At 37.0% G+C, this 22,231-nt stretch overlaps 1 protein-coding gene across 1 annotated transcript in view; it reads left to right on the forward strand.

The window, feature by feature from the left end:
- The first annotated feature begins 1,690 nt into the window (after positions 1-1,690).
- The window catches only part of LOC147763324 (uncharacterized), a 31,023-nt gene continuing 10,482 nt past the window's right edge, over positions 1,691-22,231 (forward strand). Inside the window, exon 1 of the mRNA XM_087004713.1 lies at positions 1,691-1,787. The gene's annotated coding sequence lies outside the window, so the exon portion shown is untranslated. The remainder of the gene's footprint in view (positions 1,788-22,231) is intronic.

The following is a 22,231-nucleotide window of genomic DNA, read 5'->3' on the forward strand; positions in this document are numbered from 1 at the left end:
ACTAGACCATGTTAACCCCAGTTCTCAGTGGTGTTAGCCCCTCCCCACTGGTTATCAGGGGCTGGGGCAGTACCTGCTGCTGACTGAGTGGGTGCAGACCAATCATCATTAGTGGCAGACCAGTCCTCTGTTGTTCCACCATAACCACCTGACATAGCTGCTGGGGCTGCAGGAACACCTTCAGTGGACCACTAAGGTAACAGATCAAATGTGGAGAATATAAATGTCAAAATATTTATTATTGAGCATTTACTGGTGACATTTGATAAATACTGAAAATCTCTATTGAATGAGTGTGTTGCTGCTAGATACTACTTCAGATACTACTTAACTTACCTAAGTGAAACAATTACTACAAATAAAATAGCTATCACTAAGCTATCATCTCACTTTAAAAAAATTGACTCTTGTACACATCACACCAAAATTGATATTTTATGAATGTATGGACTATCATCTCAATTTTAATGCCATTCTCCAAACACATCTTAGACAAATCCAATCCCGCCATCAATTAATGTTCACAGAATGTCTTTCTAAAAAATGTACCTACCAACTTTTAACTGTAATAAATATAACCAGCTGGGGTAGACTTACATCAGCCACCTTGGCGGGGGCTCCCCCAGGGGTGGGGGCATCAGTCCACTGTTCCTGGCTGTACTCTGGCCCAGTAGAGGGCAGGGCAGCAGCAGCAGCTGTGGCGGCAGCTTCACGGGCAGCCTGCTCTTCTTTCTCAGACTGGATGAAAACGAGATGGTATGTTACAGGAAATTAATGCTTAGAAAGGAAGACCCCTCCCCACTTCTGGATTTTCCTTTCCACCGGCATTTCCCGTAATTCAGTATATGATCATTTCATAAAAGGTCCCGCATCTTTCTAATGTTGCTTTCACACAAAGGGGACAAATCTCAACCCTAAAATTTCATGAACCAATAATGTTAAAAATGAACTATTATTGCGATCCACCATTCCTACATCACTGTAGTCATGTTACAGAATATACAATATTGAACAAGACAGCAAAATTGGAAAATATACTGATCTAAGCAAAATCCGGAGCACGTCAGTGTTATAATTCTTGAAAGGTTTCGATGCAGGGCAATTGTTTCAATATGATATACAGGCCTATGAAAACGTCTTTGTGAATGACGCAGGAAAAAAACTGTGAACATAATTATGAATATGGAATGCGGTCTTTTGCAGAGTCCATTTTCGTTCATAATCAATACTCGATAAGAGCAACATAAGACATTAATTCTGTATACATGTACATGTATGTTGATTAACTACACTTTCAGCGCGATGAATGGATCATAGGCAGTCAACATCAGAGTATCGTGTTAATTCAATTATAACAATTACCCATATTTTTCCAGCTTTAAGATTAAAAGGGGTTAATCAAAGTCCCTGTATCCATTATATTTAGATGAGGAATTTAAGAAAGAGGTATAAGAGAAAAATGGGCCAAACTTCCCTTTTATCTTTATACACATTTGCTCTTTGTAAGAATTCATAGCAAAGAGCAAACTATTTACCCATTTCTATGTGATTTGCAAGGGGGAATAAAACACTTGTTATTCAATCCACTACTTTGTTCAGGGACTTTTGCGTTACGGGACTTTTCTTGACTGTTATTGATTTTTCCGTTTCCACTGCTACGGCGTTAAATTGCGCAGTTTAACTGTTAGTTGACAAGTCGTTCGTGTTCAATTCAGACGATATTAGGGAGAGAAGAAAGATTCAAACTTATCTAAGCTGAGGTTGTGTGGCAACAAGGACGATTTCTGGTAAGTTCGTCAAAGATCTTTATCAATTTATTTCACTATCAACTGAATTAGGAAGAGGCCTTTCAACTAGACTATTTTTGTGTTGCTGGGATATTTTTGCTTGGAAAGTCCCAATTTCCACACATCATAAATTTTTTCTTGACTTAAAAAATAGGCTACAATTATTATTATTATGTTGTTCTTTCAACCCTTTCGTAATCTATAGATGAACTACACTTTTTTAATCCATGCCGTCATGCATCGACTTTCGGGAACATGTCTGCAACCGCATGGAACATGAAACCCTATAGGCCTAGGCGTTAAGACCGATGTTTTATGTTTTCTGATGTACAGTATAAGTGCAAACACGAAAACATAAAATGGGGAAAAAATAACTATAAATTTTTACAAACCGGCAAATACAATTCATCTAGGACACTATGTGAGGATAGCGCTTGCGGAGACATTATATATTTAATGTATTCTATAAATGTCATTATCATAACAAATGTATATTCCTATTTTAACAGCTATAAGGTTAAAAGGGGCTATTGATACTCCCTGCTAACCATGCTATTCGAGTAACAAAAGTGGGAAAGATGTAGGTGAGAAATACGGTGAAACACATTTTTGTTGGCTGGATCTTTACACGTTTATTGTCTTCATGTTTTCATTGCGTGTCCTGCTAAAAAACAAAGCATACAAACTTCAGTGTGCTTTGCAAGGGTGAAATAAAACACATCCTATTCAATCTAGCACACGAACGAAACGTAGTGCCTCGATATGAAATCAGACAACTTTTGTGTTTTTAATCTCCAAATACGAAAAAAAAATCAATTAAGCTAATAAATAGGCTAACGTTAAGAACGTATTATATCGTTTGTTTTATATTAATTATTATTTAAGATCATAATAATAAACAAGTCGCATTTCGATGTACTCCATGCTATGACCTTTATGTAAAAATAGCAATTTTTACGAGATTACAAATTGTATCGCATTGTTTGGTTCCATTGCCTCGCTTTCAAAAATTAGAACAGGCGCTCCAAAATCGTAAAACGAAGTTAAAAATTTTATATTGGCCGAGTTCCCCCACTGTTAAGAATATCCTCGAAGCATTATCTGCAGTTAACCTTCCTACGATTTTCAATGTATTTTGCAATATAATTTACAATCCTCCAGATGAAGAATTTTATTAATCAAGAGTGGGGGAGGTGTGAAAATCCCCATTGGGGCCACATATAACACTATAAATACAATGGGAATCCCCTTAAAATGAAGGTAAAATAAATGTTTTTCTAAGGAATTCAGACGGATTTACTTTTTACAACATAAAATCAATAGAACATTTCTTATATAAACTTTCAAAAAGACACCAGAGAGGTAATGAAATAAAATCAACCAGACGGTAAACACCGGCAGGCTTTGTCAATTTCACCAACTTGTTCATTTCATAGAAGTAGAGAAAATTCTATGTTCATTTCAAACAGCGCACGTTTCGCGCATGCGCAGTCGTTTGAATCCTGTGCTATTCAATCCACTGCTTTGTCCTGAGCCTTCTGGGTAACGGGACTTTTTTTTACTGTTATTGATCTAGCGGTTTTTCCACTGCTGTGACTATAATTGCGCAGTTATTTAGCAAGCCTTTTGAGTACGGGTTAAACGATATTACCCGAGAAGGCGGAAGGTTCCAATTTATCTGAGCAGGGGTTTTGTGACAATTGTTAACGGGGTGAATTTCGGGTAAGTTCGCCAAGGACCTTTATACAATTACAATATTTTTACCATCAACTGAGTAAGGGAAAAACAATGGTGGCACGCATGATGTCAAGGTCATTTGTTTTTCTCGGCTTTTGATGAAATGAAAGGAAACGTTAGCCATCTGCTTATTATGTAATTCGGAGTTAGCTCCTTCTTATTCCTCACGTTCCTCTCTAGCAACCAGCTGCGTCTGTTTAAGTACAGTGTGGCTTCAAACTGTATAATATGGCCCTACATCTCTTTCTAGATGTAATAGTACCACTACTCTTCGAAATTAAACCCGGGAGAGGAGCTTTTGTTGGTAAAATCTGCTTCGCATAATCAATGGCGAATTTAGGGGGTGTCGAGGGGATCCTGATCTTCCTTCGATTTCTGAAAAAAATCCAATAGTGCCCTCTTGAAATTGGAATTTTGACTAGTTGAATCATAGTTCTAAACCGTACCAAATGGTTCCGTTTGCCCTCTGAGATACCAAATTTTTTCGAGGAAATTCAGCGGGCCTGAACCCCAGACCAAGGGGGGTGGGGTGCAGAGGGCGAGGGTCAGCTTCTCATTCGCAGCCTGGCATTCCGAAGAACTGCACCCCCGTCAAATAATCCTGGACCCCCTCCCCGATCAGCATCGGTGTGCACATAATACTGCTTATAAAAGACTGTACTCCCCAAAATATCAGGGCTGCTGCAAATTTGCAGCAATGCAACAATAGTCAAAAGGATTGTTCCACCCTCAGTTTTATGTGCTTGTAATGTATTTATAGATGTTCGTATCACAAGACTTAATTCCTGTGAATGGTGATTTTCATTCCAGACACCATAACAAACGTGAATAATGGTATAGAAAACATAAACTAGAGGTGAAGTTGTCCACATTTATTCACATTTATGACATGTACCACCTCAAGTTCGATGTTTCACTGCCATTTACACAGAGGTGAAGAAATGCCCTTTAAATTAAAAAGACCACCAAATGTCAAGAAATTTACACACATTAAGCATTAGGGTGTGCTCGTTGAAGGCCACGTTTGTTAAGCCTTTCTTCTGGTCCTCAAATCATTTGTGGGGTATTGTCCCATGTTTTCTTAAAAGCTTGGCGGAATTGGTCCAACCTATTAGACGTTTGGTGGTCCTCTGGATTGCTAACTTCAATTCATGCCACGTGTGTTCAGAAGGTTTATTATCAGGAGTCAAAGATGGATTCTCCCGTCTCAAACCATTGTTTTTCCGCAACAAATCACTAACCGGACAAAAATGCAAAAAATGTAAATGTGCTGTCATGATGAAGCCTGGATCATTCCTGAAGTCACTTCTTGTAGATGGAGAGAGGTATCAGTTGAGAATGTCAGGTTCGGTGACCCAGGACTACCAGAACTTGGTCAACCATCACTAGGAAAAAGTTGATTTTGGCGAAAAATCAAGGTATTTATGCCTTCGATGGTCAAATGAGGGCCCGTAGACATGTTGCAGAATGCTTTTTAGAAGGTGCATACAGGATAATATTGCCTGAAGTGTCAAGTTATTCCACGTTTGGAGAGCATTCGAAGCCCATGGTTTTAGTACATTGTTCTTTCCGGAACAGAACGTTATTGGAGGGGGGTTTTCACTGTAATATTCTCAACAAATGTCCCTCCAAAAGTGTCACTTGCAAAAGGTGATTTCATGAATACTGCAGGCGTCATCACGGAAATGCACTTGCACAGTTCTAGTATCTTGAGTGATTTGTTGCAGAAACTCAGTGTTCTGAGGATTGAACAACCATCCTTAAGCCCTGTTATTAACTCTACTGACCATCTTTCACATGAATTAGAGTGTGCAATGCAAAGAAGAACCAAACCCCTAATTATCTAGGCCAACCCCCCTCTTTTGGAACAATGGGACAATATCCCAAAAAACCGGACCGTTACCCTTGTTGAAGGCAGGTCGCGCCGCCTACATAAGGTAATTACAGTACGCGGTAAACACAGAGTGACACGCTAATAGACGAATCATCTTTAAGAAGCACAATCTAATGCTTAATGTGTGTACATTTGTTGACATTTGGTGGTCAATTTTTAATTTTTTTTTAATGGACATTTCTTATCCTATGAAAATCACAGTGCAACATCGGATATGCAGGGGTACCTGTACATGTACATATTGAGGGGGTACCTGTAATAAATGTGAAAATGTGAATGAGTGGTATAAAATATGAATATCTATCTATTTTATATTTGCTGTACCACTAATTATGTTTGTTATGGTATCTGGAATGAAAATCACTACTTATAACAATTTGCACCAGTAGTATAAGAAAAACCCGGACAGTTCTTAAAAAGGATTGGCCCTGAATGGCCCTCTAAATATATAGTTTTTTTCCAAAAATAAAGATAATATGTTTTTTTACTTCACTAAAAATGAGATGTTTATATTGGTTAGAATAGTTGTTGTATACACAAGTTGTTGAAAGGGAGGGGTTTGTTTTAGTTTTTCATTGGATGAACAAAAAAGACCCGCATTTGTACTTATTGATCTAAAAAAGAGAGGTGGCATTGTTTGCGGTTCAGTTGATGCGGCACATAGTAAACAAACAAGGATCGCTAACAGTCAGGTGAGACTATTGTAATGCACAAAGAGAGCAGTATGCAAGCCAAATACTTAGAGTATTGTGATAGTGTGTGGTTCGCAAACACTTAATAGATTAAAACCTCCCATTTTATTGAAGTAAACTGTATTTGAACGATAGCATTGATTGAATGACACTATGAGCCAGGCAGTGTTATAGTAAAGCAGTATTGTTTGCTGGTCAAGCAGCTGTTGTAGTGGTTTATACGCACAGCCGCATTGAATATTATTTTGATTCATATGAAGCTTTCCCTTTATTTCTAAATGATCACCTTAGTTTGTACAACAAATAAAACAGTATTGCACGTTGTAAGTGTACATAATCTGTTAAGCACAAGGTGTTTTGGTGACAAAATTCAAAGCATTTTTAACAGTATTTTTATGATTTAAAACAAAATATTTTTATAGTACGATTAATAGATCATGATAGGAACATAGCTGAATAATGTAAAATTAAATGTCTAAAGGTGCAGTGGACACACCGTCTTCTAACACTTTACGTTTGCAATAGAAATAGGAGAAGGCGTCCCGCCTCTGCACGTAAGAATACATTGTGTTATTGAATAACCTGATGCCCCTGTTTATACCACTACCACTCTTTCTGTTTAATAAGACGTCGAAATATTTTGTTTTATCTATAGTATTGCAAGTCCTATTTACACCCTTGCAGCTGAACTTGGATTTTGTCTCTTCTCCGTAACAGTAGTAAGTCTTACTGCAAAGACCAACGATACCGTCACCAATCCACTCGGCTTTGAACAATCCAGGCTTTCTTTTGTCAAAGGCCTCGTGCTCTGGCGTATCAGTGCGAGGAAACCAAAGATGTTTTTCTTTTTCATACTGCTCACGCATACCAGGTTTTACAACGTCTTCTAAGCTGTCCGCCGAATCCGTGTCCATTTCACAATACTGGAAATCAGATGGATCCACAAACTTCAGCATGAAATCGTAATAAAACTCTAGCATGCGCAGCTTGGCATACTGATACACCATGACCCCGATTTGAATGGGTAAGTCGTATTTGACGACTTTTTTGTTTAGTTCGATCTCGTATGTGCTTTCAGCAATTTGATCTAAACGCCGAAACCTGGGGTCGTTGATCTTTCTAGAGGCCTAAGCTTCACCGCAATATTGCACATCGCGGTGTTTGTCTTTATTGGTAACCGTTTTACCGTACCCAGAATTACCAATGAGCTTCATGGTATCGGCAACGATGGTCTTTGTTTTGTCTTTGTCCCCCTCTCTACGAGCATCACTCACGGCATTTCCAAAATACTCGAAGCAGGCTTTAGGTGTGTACTCGACAACCTGATAGATTCGGGAGACACGAAGACCGTGGGTCAGATACCATTTAAGAAGGGGTGTGGCCAAAACGATTTTTTCTCCAAAGAAACTACAGATCAACGATTTTCTAGGGGTGCGCATGATATTATTTTCCTGGGCAAAATTTTCCATGTATGACCCAATGTCGTCTCGGGTAATCGTGGTGTTTTTGAAAATGGGAGGCATTTCGGCAAACATGGCTTTTAGTTCAGAGGGGACTTCTATATCACACTCAACGAACCCAAACAACTTATCATTTCGAACGGCGTCTAAAATATCGTCGAATTTGAGTTGATATTTGTTCTCAGTTGGGAGTGTGTATTGTTTTACAAATTCTTTTACTTTAACGTTGTCCCGTTGAAGTCTTTTCCATTCACACTCCCACATTTCAACCAGATTATACCTTTGTTCTCGAATGTATTCGCTATTTTTGTCTGTTTGGATTCGCAGTGAGGACATAGAAACCTTTTTGGTATCATTCATAACTTTATAGGTGCCATCTTTGTTTTGATTAAGGTGGCAACGGTGGCCGTGAAAATAACACCCGTGGTATTGATACACAGTCTTCGTTTTTCGACAAAATCCATCGACAGGTAGTCGGGGGAGGTAGCCTATGCGTTTTTCAGTGCCGTTGAACTGATGTCGGATGTTTACACCATCTGAATGGGCGATCCAGTCTAACCACATCGTGGCCTCTCTCCCACGTGGATGGGAATATTCACGTTTATACCCAGACACTTCGTGTCTACGTATGAACGTCCCCGTGGGCATAGGCTGCATCAAGCACCACAAGTAAAGAGCATTAGCATCGTAGCCAATGATTTTCTTACAGAGCTTTGGTGCATCTAGAGTGGCTTTTCTGATGAAGGTTTTATCCTTCTCGTGGTGACGATGGAATATAATACTGGGACCGCCCACGATGGCATTTTTCAGGAGGTAGTGGAGATCGCTGTTTTTGTCATCACAAAGAGTGAAATAAGCGTCTCCTACGTTTTGAAACAGGTACTTCAATGTCAAACCTGGTACACTAATACCATCTTTAAACATATCTATACCCCTCTCAAGGTAGAAGGCGAACATTTTAGTCACTGCTTCCAACATCGGCTCAACGTCTTTGTTGTTATACCAGGTGAGAAAGTCGCGCATTGTTTGCATGTGGTTTTCATGCCAAACGCGTTGACACAATGCATAATCCTCCTCACTTATGTCATTTTGTTTCAACTGTGAGAAAAATGCTTCGCGTGGAGGGAGACTTGCACACTCAAGTTTGTCTAGGGAGTCCATCCATTCATAAGGAAAGAACCCCTTGGATTCTTGGCACTCGAATGCCTTTAAAAATTGACTATAACTAAACCCTGGAGCTAAGAAATTTCTAATATCTAAGATTTTCAACCTATCCGACTTGAGCACCATGAAGTTATTGTTCCGCTTTACAACAAAGCGTATTTTTTCCGAATTTAACAAAAGCGGGAAAAACAACGTCTTTATGGCATTCAAGTCATAGTGTCCACTATTAAACCCTAAAACGGGTAACTCCTTTAAATAATTGCTAAATTTACCACTAAGTTTTGATAAATAATGTTTGTTTTTCAACTCGTTTTCATCCTCTCCCTCGTCCTCGCTGTTTTCATTTTCTGATCTCTTTTCCAAGTCTTTTTCTATTTTTTCATCTAGAGTTTCAAACACCCTAGTAAACTTTTGTCTTTGAATAGTTTCGGCTGCGCGGCTTATGTCTTGTAACGTATCAATGATCCGTTGCACAGCTAGCAATGGCTCACCATTGGAAATAATGCACTCAGGTTTGGTGTACCCGGGTACATTGCTACACACACTGACACTCAAAAACTGGTGTTCGTTTTCCAAGTGAAGTTTTTTTGCTGTGACCAGGCTGCTGATGTTTCGGCAACAGACACTCAATATCGAAGGTTGCCCTGTATGGGTAATATCTGTCTTTTTCGGGGACCACGATGCCTTCATCTTCCAACTGTTCAAATATTGTCTGTTGGGGTGTGTAAGCTTTTCCAGGGAAGCGGTGCTCGACGATAGCTTCACATGTCCGTTCGTGAGCATGTAGGTTACCTTTGTGCTTGAACATTTTGTTGCATTTTGAGCAGCAAAAAGACTGAGTGTATTTCCCCATGTCACGTATGTACGAAAAGTGATTTTCATACACATTAAGCGACATGGTTTCCTTGTTCGCACTCAGCGATCGACGCACAAGTTCAGCAAAAGTCGCACCGTCTTCTGTTTCCTGCAGCTCGTATACCGTTATGTTGACTTCGAACAGCTTTTCAACTCGCTCCAGTGGGTTGAGCGACACACCCTCAAATCCTTTTATCTTGCACCTGGTCTCAGCTCTGTATTTTTCAAAAAGGTGTTTAGTGGTTTTTTCTAGTTGAAATACAGGCCACCCCCTGTGCAAGGCTAAGCAGCGGAAAACGCACAAATTGTCTTTATAACAACCATTCTTATCTCCTTGCAGTGCGACCAAACCCTTGTTGTTGGAGATAAAGTTCGGTAGAAGGCCAGCGCTGCCGATCGGATGACCTACTAGCTTGGTCACGTAGAACGTAACGTTAGTGATCATCTCTACTATCCATCTGGAGTTGGGTCTCTCCTGCCGGGCGCACTCCAAAATATCCCTGACAGTAATACGCTCGAAAAAGCCGTCTAGATCGTCTTTGTTTTGGATCAAATACGGTTCTTCAAGGAAACAGTGATTGTTGCTGCTGGGGTGATAATACCGTATTTCCCGTGTCTCGCTGTTTCTTTAAAAAAATCCGTAAGACACATTCAGCTTAAAGACAGTCTTTTGGTCTTTAAACACGGCAGCTAACCCTTCTCGAAGATCGTCAGGGTTAATAGAAGTCAACCGAAAGTTGTACCAGTCTTGTAATTTGTTTCCCCTAGAGAATCGAGTGCGGATGCTACTCCAATGTTGCATGTAGGCGTCGCGTACAACAGGCTCAGTATCAGGAGGAAGAAGATCTTCAGGCATGCTGACTGGATCAGGGGAAAGGATATTCGCAGCGCCATACCCCATTTGTAGTTTTTTATGAACGATGCTGGATTGAGAATCTGCTTTTCTTTTGTTCGAGGGCCCTGGTTGCGGATGAGCTTCAGCCTGGTGGTTTAGCCGGCCCTGTGGGGTGGCAAATACTTCGGCACACTCGGGGCATCTTAAGGTCGGTTGTTTTAGTCTGGTCGAGTGTAAGCGCATGTGACGAAGCATGTTGCTTCTGTTCCCAAATCCTTTTCCACAAGTAGGACATTTAATGGCATTTTCAGTGCTGTGGCTGATGCGATGCTGTTTAAGTTGATCGAGGCGACTGAATTTTGTCCCGCAGATATCACATTCGTGGGTTTTAAAACCGTGATCAACACCTTTATGGCGGATCAGATACTTCTTCAGGAGAAACGTTTTCTGGCATGTTTTGCATGTGTAGACCATGGTTGCTGCAATGAATATATAACTTGTTATACATACCAGATATAGAACTATGCACTCAAATATAATTGGCTAATGCAAAAATAAATGATCTATATATTGCAAGGAGCAATCCTATTGGTTGATTATGACATCATTCTAAAATTAGATTTATTTCTGAGGCATTTGATTGGTTGAAATGATATGATACTGCAATTTGATTAATTGATTATGACATAATATCTAAAAATAGATGTGCTTGTGAACATTTGGTTGAAATAACATGTAACTGCAGAATGTCACTCATTCTAATGTTTTATGATTGATTGTAATAAGACGATACTGATTGGTTGTTTAAAAACAGATATTTTCTGATTGGTTACTGAACAGAGTATTAAAACAAACGTTTTAGTTACATCAGACAGTTAAAGAATGGATGACAGTGAAGTATTCACCGATTGTGCACCCGAAGACAAGCCCTTGTTTTTTGAAGTGCCTTATTGTAGGGAAAAAGATAGAGTTCTGAGTTTTCTAAATTGGCCTGGCAAATTATTAATCAATCCTATACCTTTAGCCATCAGTGGGTTTTACAGGGACCCAAATGCCCGAAATACAAACGACGCGGTCCTTTGTTTTAATTGTCGGGTCAGTCTTAGCAACTGGGACCCATTGAGGGATGCGGCTGACATTGAGCATGAACGCCACAGTCCACAGTGTACTATGAATACAGTAGAAAAAAGATTGAAGAATCCACTAAATGTTTCACTGACGCCCGAAAATAGACACGAATTGGTACAGTTGTTTGTCGCACATGAAAAGAAACCAAACTACACACCCAGTACAGTGAAAACACTTTTAAACATAGGCTTTGATGAAGTAGACGGAAACCCCGTAACACCATTTCAAAAAACATACACTCTATTTTAAAAATGCAGTGTTCGAACAGGTGAGCTTCATTTACGCAAAACAGTTGAAATAGGAAGGATGAAAAGAAGACACACTGATAAAAAGAACCGTAGAAGTAAGGGGCACGCGGGAGAAGACCCAGGAAAACTCTATCATAACCCTGCTAGTCTAGAAAACACGACAAAACTGAGCCATGATGCACGCAAAATTAAAAAGTTATTAGCCAAACGAGGTGCACAAACAAGGAAGCGATTTCAAGCTGACGATAAATGGCAAGTGGGTGATCACAACATGGCAAAATATAATTGCTTGTCAGCATTGCTTGATATATTTTCAACATACGCATGGGCCGTTGACATAATCGAAAAGAGCAGATCAATGAAAAGAGTGCACCCGAAGATAAATAGACCATTACCCCTCAATCAAATGCTGAGACAGAATTTACAAATAGGAAATTTCAATCACACCCTAAACAGCAAGGGATAGCTTGAAGTCTGAAAGAAGTTGAGAACTAAAGGCCACGTTAGTGACTAAGCATTAACACTACGAATATGACCCAGGCTTCAACCAAGAAAACAAGTAATAAAAAGAGAATTCGAATTTAGTTTAATTCGAAAAACCGATAGGGTATTTAGTTTGTGTGACTACCAGAACTATATTTATATCGCAAAACCAAGTTTAAAAATGTATAAGTATCTGCAACTATTTAGTTCAACCCGAAAGGGTATTTATAGTTCGTGTGACCACCATAACTAATATCACAAAGTCGAGTTTTGAAAAAATATGCAATCAACACAATGTGTATCTTGCTTGGGCTCAAAGGTGTTTTGTGTAACTGCATCGCTTCACCACCGTGTAAATAACACGTCGTACGGGTATGCCACATTACATTTTAAAGTGTTAAAACGGGTCTAAATATCAACAGAAATGTAAAATGCAGTTTCGAAAGCATGAATAAATAAAATTGATCTAAAATTATATAATGAGTTTTGTAAAATATAAAAACTGATTGTGGTTTCAAATGTTTAATTTTGACAACAAAACAAATGTAATATGATCTTAACAGATCAAAACATAAAAATCTCCATGGTAAAAAAACTTAAGCGAGCTACATTGTACATGAACAGAATTTTAAGTGTCCGAGGAAAAATATTTTTAAAAGGTTAAAGATTAACAGCAGAGTTGAAAATAAATCCTAACAATCGTTATGACCAGTAAGCATTCTTACATAAGTTGCTTATTTTATTTTAACTTATAACTGTTGTTGAAACAAAACTTACGTTTTATGTTTGAACGTTTTTTCATTTCAACTCTAATTTTAGTCCCCTTCTAAATTATTAACTACGAACAATCTGAGGTATAAGTTTTTACTTAATTTTAAGTTTTTTTTAACGCTGTGCATGTTCAGGTTATAATTTATAATCAACTATTATTCCACACATTGCCTGGAAAAAATGCTAGTTATAGAAATTAAACATACATTGATTTTCTATTCCTTGCTATAATAAAAAAGAACCTACCTTGTATCAAAACTTAAATATTTATCGAATAATTGGTCCTTCCTCTACTGCCTGTGCGTCTTGTACTGTTCGCAGCTGTAGTATGCTGTATGGATAAGCCCTGTCCCAGACCCCGGTGAAGTTGATTCCTGGTTCCTTATTCCTTATTCGGTTACTTATTCAAATGTGAAGTTGGTTACTTATTCCCGGTTCCTTATTCGGTTACTTATTCAACTTTTTTATGTTTTTTTATGATTTTGATGCTAGAATACCTGTTTCATCATACTAGCACCCCCTCTTCATCTAGATGACACCCTAAAAGTGTTAAATATACCAATAAAAACACAAAATATAACCCATTCCTTATTCAAAAGTCCTGTTACTTATTCGGTTACTTATTCCTTATTCGGTTACTTATTCCTTATTCGGTTACTTATTCAACTTTTTTATGTTTTTTTATGATTTTGATGCTAGAATACCTGTTTCATCATACTAGCACCCCCTCTTCATCTAGATGACACCCTAAAATTGTTAAATATACCAATAAAAACACAAAATATAACCCATTCCTTATTCAAAAGTCCTGTTACTTATTCGGTTACTTATTCCTTATTCGGTTACTTATTCCTTATTCGGTTACTTATTCAACTTTTTTATGTTTTTTTATGATTTTGATGCTAAAATACCTGTTTCATCATACTAGCACCCCCTCTTCATCTAGATGACACCCTAAAATTGTTAAATATACCAATAAAAACACAAAATATAACCCATTACTTATTCAAAAGTCCTGTTACTTTATTTTACTATTCTCGAGACAGAGAATTAATCATGAAACGTCATCCATTGCTAGGCTACTTTGTTCTTTTTGACAGATCATCGCCAGCTGTGTTTGTTTACATCTGGGGTCAAGGTCAGTCAGTAAAATTTTACAATCAGGTATTGAATTGTCCGAATGCGGTGTGCCATATTATTGACCTCATACCGCTTGAGAGATATCATGATTAAAATGTTATTTGTGCAATGCCGTTAAGATGGCATGCACGGGGAAGATTAGAGCCGAGAAAATCTACACCGTGCATATTTTCAATGTACGGGCGCCCTTTTGATTTCGCCCATAGGCGGCCATAATCATCAACAGGTTTATACTACCTCTCCTTTCATAGTCACCTGCCATCAATTTCCGTTTTAATCAATAATTAAAACCGGTTTTATGTCTTCCCTTGATTAAATACTGTTTATTTATCAATTTTACTATTGTAACATAGCCTTATTTGCAGTTTATACACTTAATTTCTCACACCCTTCTAATTCATCTACTGCTTGTATATTCTTGTCTCTTCAAAATACTGTTAATCAACCTGAAGTTGAATTACAAAGAATTTCCTAAATTCATCTCCTTTTGTCTTTTGGATTTTATTGTGGGTTTATAGTTAGTCATGTGGGTGGGGAATCCCCTTTCAAAGCGAGGTTTGGGCTCTGGCGTCATAGTAAAAATGGGCATCATTGGATTTATATAGTTAGTCTTTAAGTGCTTTTTTGATCTCATATTTTATGGATTTAAATGGGAATCATGTCATAGTGTACCAATCAGCAGGCAGCAAGTCCACGGATGATCATTGTCACAATGACGTCAGAGCCTAAGCTCCTTGGAAAAAAGTAACCGAATAAGGAATAAGTAACCGAATAAGTAACAGGACTTTTGAATAAGGAATGGGTTATATTTTGTGTTTTTATTGGTATATTTAACAATTTTAGGGTGTCATCTAGATGAAGAGGGGGTGCTAGTATGATGAAACAGGTATTCTAGCATCAAAATCATAAAAAAAACATAAAAAAGTTGAATAAGTAACCGAATAAGGAACCGGGAATAAGTAACCAACTTCACATTTGAATAAGTAACCGAATAAGGAATAAGGAACCAGGAATCAACTTCACAGGGGTCTGTCCCAGCTATATAACGAGCTATATACACACGTCTGGGCTTGTTTCTTCACATTCAGCAAGCTTGCCCAAGCATGTTCCTGTTTATTCAAATGAAATCAGCTGTTCAACAAACAAATTACCGGTCAGATGAGATAAGCCTGGTTTCGGCTACATAGCGTTCAAGATCATGTCCAGGCATGTTCTGTTTGCTCAAGTAATACACACAAATACTCCTTTGGCCATTTAGCGTTATTCAAAGTGTTGCTATTGTAGCACATATAAACGCGTAACGATGGTATTGTCTCCTACTATAGTTGCTACGCGAGGAAGAGAATACAATACATTCCACTTATTCATGCCATTCTTTACTTAATCCCTCCGCATTCTCAAGTTCCTTCCTGAATATCAATTACCAGCATTACCAACATATTATCTGGGACCAACTTAATTACGAGTTCTATATCTATTTAGGCCTACTGCTTGTGATTTTATTCTTCTGCAACTACAGGTAGATTTGATTTATAGGCTTTATTAAGAATTTATCTTACACACCGGTACGTAGGAATATAACTATAATTCGGTATTGAATCATAAGACTACAGGGCAATTAAAACTCAACTCGTTAACTACTATATAACTACAAGATTTCACATTAAACTGCAACATGACATCTTTAGCTGAGCACGATCTTAACATTAACTCTATATTACATTTTCACCTATGTAATTCGGAGTGCTAGATGGGGAGAAGCCATCCTCATGTCAGAAATTTTTTGAATAAAGTAAAATAATGTTTACTGAAGAATGTCACAGACTAATTGAAAGTTTTGTGAAGCACAGCTCAATCTTGTGTAGAAATTAAAAAGTTATAAGTTTAGGTGACATAAACCTACACAAACCCTCCTATAGTGACAGTTAAATCATCTGAAAATATTATCAGACAATCTCCATTTACAACCCAATGATCAATCCATAGATAGTTTGACTCATTAACTTCACACACTTTATGTTTAGGAAACGTATTTGCACAATGTTTATTGTATTCTTGGTTAATGTGATTAGTTTAAGTTAGAACAGAGGTTTGCTCACAACGGTAAAATGGTGATAATAAATTGCTATACGTCACATTAAATGTTGGATGTGACTGAGATTTTATCTAAAAGCAATAACTTTTGAGCACGGATACATAAAATATGTACATTTATTTTATCGCGTTGTTAATCCAACAGAATGGTGTGTAACAGACGCATGTTTGCAGATCATAACAACTTACAAGGTCGACGTGAAAGCTTATTACATAACTCTACTTGTGTTATACCTACCTTGGCAAGCTTTTGCTCTTTACCTAAAGTCAATCCTGCTCAACAGTTAGCACATTAGATGTGATGGTCATTGTAACAGAGAGTGTGTCAATTACCACCTTGTGCATAGAAATGAAGAATACTAATAAAAGTACATTTCATCCATATGACATGTGTTTTCTTGAATTTATGGTTCTATAACATGACTAAGCAGACAAAAACTACACTGTTTTAATGCGATCTTGTGTAGAAAATTTCTTGTGGCACATTTTCATCGGTTCGTTTTCTGATTTTCAAAGATGAACAGAAAAAAAAAGTTGAACTTGAATAAAAAAAAATATGCTGATTCTTATACTAAAGGTGAAAATACTTCTGCATATTATGTTGGTGTTTCATTTTTACAAGGAAACACTAATTTTCACAGTCAAACAGGAAAAAATACCGCACTGTTTGACTTATATTTAACAAAAAAACATCTACATTGGCGTTTTATTTTGATCAGGAGATTTTCTGGTATTCAAAGCCGAACAGAAAAAAAATACTGCACTGTTCAACTTTAAACAGACGCAATAACTGTTGTTTCTTGTATTAAGGAGAAAAAAATACTTCTACATATGACACTATTCTACAGATCAGACAATGTAAATCATAAATCGGCGCATAGATCTTATAAATAAGAATCATAGGTTAAATCTTTGTCCCTGAAGAAGGCAGAATAGCCGTAAGCATGGGAATTATACTTTTAAAGCAGAATAATTTTAAAGACGTATTTAAATTTTAACTTTAAATTTAACAAGGAAAACACTTATGTTCAAAGATGGCCAGAAACAACTACAATGTGTGACATTAAATCGGTAAAATGCTAACTTCAAAGAGAAAATTTTCATTTTATTTTAAAGAGGAGAATACTCCCATATTTAACTTTGAATTGAAAAAAAAAAATGGTATGAAGTGATGGTTGCAGCTACAAAAGGTCCCGCTCTGAACAGATTGTTTATGTACACTAACCACCTGCATTAGTGATTTGCATGTTGTAAACCAAGGCGTTTATTTAGGGATAAAGAGTCGGGCGGCTTTAGATGAATCAAAAGTATTTAATGCGGCGTTTAAGTGCGTCTTGGCCTAAAACCCCACAGATATTTCATCCAAGTGTGCGTATAGACCACTACAACATGTTGCTTGACCAGTAAACAATACTGCTTTTCTATATAACACTACCTGGTTCATAGTGTCATTCATTCAATGCTGATCAGTCGATCATTCAAATGCATTTTACTTCAATAAAAGGCAAAGTCAATTTACTGAGTGTTTGCGAACCACTCACTATCACAATATTATAAGTATTTGGCTTGCATACCTCTCTTTATATATTACATTAGTCTTACCTGTGTGTTAGCGGACCCTTGTTTGTTTACCTCTATGTAACGCATTCAACTAAGCCGCGTGTCGCCTCTCTATAGACCAATAATAACGCACGTCTTTTTGTTCATCCAATGAAAAACTAAAACAAACCCCTACCTTTCAACAACTTGTGTATACAACAACTATTCTAACCAATATAAACATCTCATTTTTAGTGAAGTAAAAAAACATATTATCTTTATTTTTGAAAAAAAAACTATATATTTAGAGGGCCATTCAGGGCCAATCCTTTTTAAGAACTGTCCGGGTTTTTCTTATACTACTTGCACCTGTGATGTGATCATTTATAAATAAAAGCATATGAAACTGGAGGTGAGACAACCTTTTTTTTTTTCTTGCAAACTCCTGCATTCTCTTTACCGCAATCTTTAGTTTGCGGAAATATTGCTACAATATTGCTACAAACTTTTCATTTTAACAAGGGCTAGGGCTCTGAATGATGGCACTGTCAGCAATTAGGTGTTGTTGTTTTGTTTTTTTTTTCTTTTTAACAACTTCTGCAGCATCTGTTAGTGATGTCAATAAACTGGCAGGCCTTGCTCCGATATATTTCCACTTTCCATGCCTCATCTGGAGGGCAGAAAAAAATAAGTTTACAATTCTTTTTTTTTTACAATAATTTAGGTCAATGAAGGGTAACTTGCGACAACCAAATTTTCCTCACTTAAAAACCAGGCAGGTGCCCAGCATCACCTGTCTAACATAGATGAGGTTTATTTACAGGATCAAAATAATTGTCAACTCGAAGGCTGTTGTCATAACCCAAATATACAAGTGTACTTATATACAAATATACAAGTGTACTTATTTCTTATATGCTTTTTGAAAAGGAAATGAAACGCTTGTCATTTACTTTGCTATCGATCGCTGTGTTGTAGGGCTATTTAGTAGCTGGGTTATGTTTATCGTTTAGGGGTTTCATTGACATGGCAGTTTTTTCCACTGACATGACTAGATATTGCGCAGTTAGATGACAAATCATTCTAGTCCCTGTAAAACGACATTTGGGAGAGAAGCAGTTAGATTCCAAATTAGCTGTGATTTTATTGCACCAGAAAAAATTGACGGTGAGTTCACAAAGGACTTTTAAATTAGGTAGAGGTGGGAGTTTACTTGTGGAAGATAGAAAATACAAAATAAAATCTGCATTTGCTAGTTGCAAAGAACTCACCGACATTCTGGTCTCACCCTTTATCTTGCACTAGGTAATAATGGACTGGTCACCTCATCACCAGAAAAGCTGGTTGAACATCCTACATTCAACAATAAAGGGGCCTCTATCAGGTTTCACATCTTATTCATATAGGACGAGGCCCTAGCGACATTTTCTAGTTGCATGTCACTAGATCCATGTCATTATTTAATAAAAGGTCACGGGATGATGTGACAGGACCATAGGGTTTGCTGAATCTCCCTTTGTTTTTATATTTGTACGTTTCCAATTCGTGGTGTAATTTATTCACACAGATCTGTTCATACATGTACATGTAAGATCACATTTCTGTATACTGGTAACTGTATATATAATAAGGAGAAAACGCGTTTCGCTACTGTAAACGACCTGAACTGAAAGCATTTTCCCAATTTTTATGTACAGACACAGATGTGTCTGTACATATTGCCATCACCTGCGTCTGTCGTCGCCGATGCCGATGCCGATGCCGATGCCGTGCACTTTCCTTGTAAACACGATAAGTGGAGGGCAGTTTTACTTTTTGGCTTTATATTTACAGAGCTCGTGAATATTCATAAAACGCAGGTCAAGTTCGAAAATCAGCATGATCGGGCCATTATTGTAGAAGTTATGCTGTTTTTTCACTTTTCAGCATTTTTTTCACATTTCCTCAGATTCAATTCTTAGGCATGTTAACAGTCTCATTATTAAACTAATAAGATACGTAAAAGTTTTTGTTTGATATTTCCTGCATCTTTACAACATTGTTAGTTGATTTTGTAAAAATGATGGTAAACTTGTTATCGTGTATTGTGTAATAAAGTTTCAAAAATGGAAATAAACTCATATCATTGCAGTTTGTCAGATTCAATCATTCAATATGTTCAGAATCTCAGAATGGAAGAAATTGGACATTTAACACTGCTTTATTGATATTTTTCCCATCTCATCAATTTTCTTATTTGATCATATAAAAACGGCAGTAAACTGTTAATTTTGTTTTATGTTAAAATTGTTAAAAATGGGGAAAAAAAACATTTCAGAACAGTGCTGTCTTGTTTACATTTTGGCATTTTCAAGTTGTGACTTTGAAGTTCCATGGGCCTGAAGACCTTTGCTAGTCACATTTTCTGAATATCCATGATACTAATATTTTATGGTCATTATGCTGTTAAACATTATGTAATATTGCATCAAAATTTGAAAAAAACCTATTTTGGGCACTGCTCCAATGATGACCATTTAAGAAAAACCATGTCACTTACTGTTCTCAAACAGTACAGTAAATATATATATATATATATATATATATATATATATATATATATATATATATATATATATATATAGATGTGTCTGTATACATATTGCCATCACCTGCGTCTGTCGTCGCCGTCATCGCCGGCCCCGGCGCCGTGCACTTTCATTGTAAACATGATAAGTGGAAGGCAGTTTTACTTTTTGGCTTTATATTTACAGAGCAGATGAATATTCATAAAACGCAGGTCAAGTTCGAAAATCAGCATGATCGGGCCGTTATTGTAGAAGTTATGCTTTTTTTTCACTTTTCAGCATATATGCAACACTGTTAACACATTCCAAGGAAAAGCGATAGGCCTGTTGTCATGAAACTCACAGGAGTAATCAGTCTTACTAAAACGCAGGTCAAGTTCGAAAATCGGCATGATCAGGCCACTATTTCAGTAGTTATGCTTTTTTTCACTTTTCAGCATATATGCAACACTGTAAACACAATATACGAAAAACAGATAGGCCAATTGTCATTAAACTCACAGGAGTGGTCAATCCTGCTAAAACGCAGGTTGAGTTAAAAAATCAGCATAATCGGGCTATTATTTTAGAAGTTATGTTGTTTTTTCACATTTCCTCAGATTCGATTCTTAGGCATGTTAACAGTTTCATTATTTAATTAATAAGATATTAAAAGTGTTTGTTTGACATTTCCTGCATCTTTATAACATTGTTAGTTGATTTGGTAAAAATGATGGTTAATTTGTTATCGTGTATTGTGTAATAAAGTTTCAAAAGTGGAAATAAACTCATATCATTGCAGTTTGTCAGATTCAATCATTCACTATGTTCAGAATCTCAGAATGGAAGAAATTGGACATTTAACACTGCTCTATTAATATTTTTCCCATCTCATCAATTTTCTTAGTTGATCATATAAAAATGGCAGTAAGCTGTTAATTTTGTTTTATGTTAAAAATTGTTATAAATGGAAAACAAAAACATTTCAGAACAGTGCTGTCTTGTTTACATTTTGGCATTTTCAAGTTGTGACTTTGAAGTTCCATGGGCCTGAAGACCTTTGGTAGTCACATTTTCTGAATATCCATGATACTAATATTTTATTATTAAAAATTGATGGTCATTATGCTGTTAAACATTATGTAATATTGCATCAAAATTTGAAAAAAACCTACTTTGGGCACTGCTCCCATGATGACCATTTAAGAAAAACCATGTCACTTACTGTTCTCAAACAGTACAGTAAATATGTACAGATGTGTCAAAAATGTGTCTGTACATATTGCCATCACCTGCGTCTGTCTTCGCCGTCACCGGCGCCTTGCACTTTCATTGTAAACACGATAAGTGGAAGGCAGTTTTACTTTTGGGCTTTATATTTACAGAGCTCATGAATATTCATAAAACGCAGGTCAAGTTCGAAAATCAGCATGATCGGGCCATTATTGTAGAAGTCATGCTTTTTTTCACTTTTCAGCATATTTCACATATTGGCATTTTCAAGGTGTGACTTTGAAGTTCCACATGCTTGAAGACCCATGCTAGTCACATTTTCTGAAAATCCATGATACGTATATTTTATTATTAAAAATTGACGGTCATTATGCTGTTAACCAATATGTAATATTGCATCAGAATAGAAGAAAACAATTATGGGTGCTGCTGCCATGATGACCATTATGGGAAAACCATGTTACTTATGATTGCCAAATGTTCAAAAAAGAAATGCAGGACTAAAATGCAGCCTGGGTTGGAAAAGTAGTCTAATTGGCTTCTTTTTCTGGAAGTTATACATTTTCAAAGTGTGAACTTGAACTCCCATGGGCCTGAAGCCTTATGCTTGTTACACGTTTTACTT

This window comes from Lingula anatina, chromosome 2 (assembly GCF_051362555.1).
Source record: "Lingula anatina isolate TDL-2025a chromosome 2, LinAna3.0, whole genome shotgun sequence".
Taxonomy (NCBI): domain Eukaryota; kingdom Metazoa; phylum Brachiopoda; class Lingulata; order Lingulida; family Lingulidae; genus Lingula; species Lingula anatina.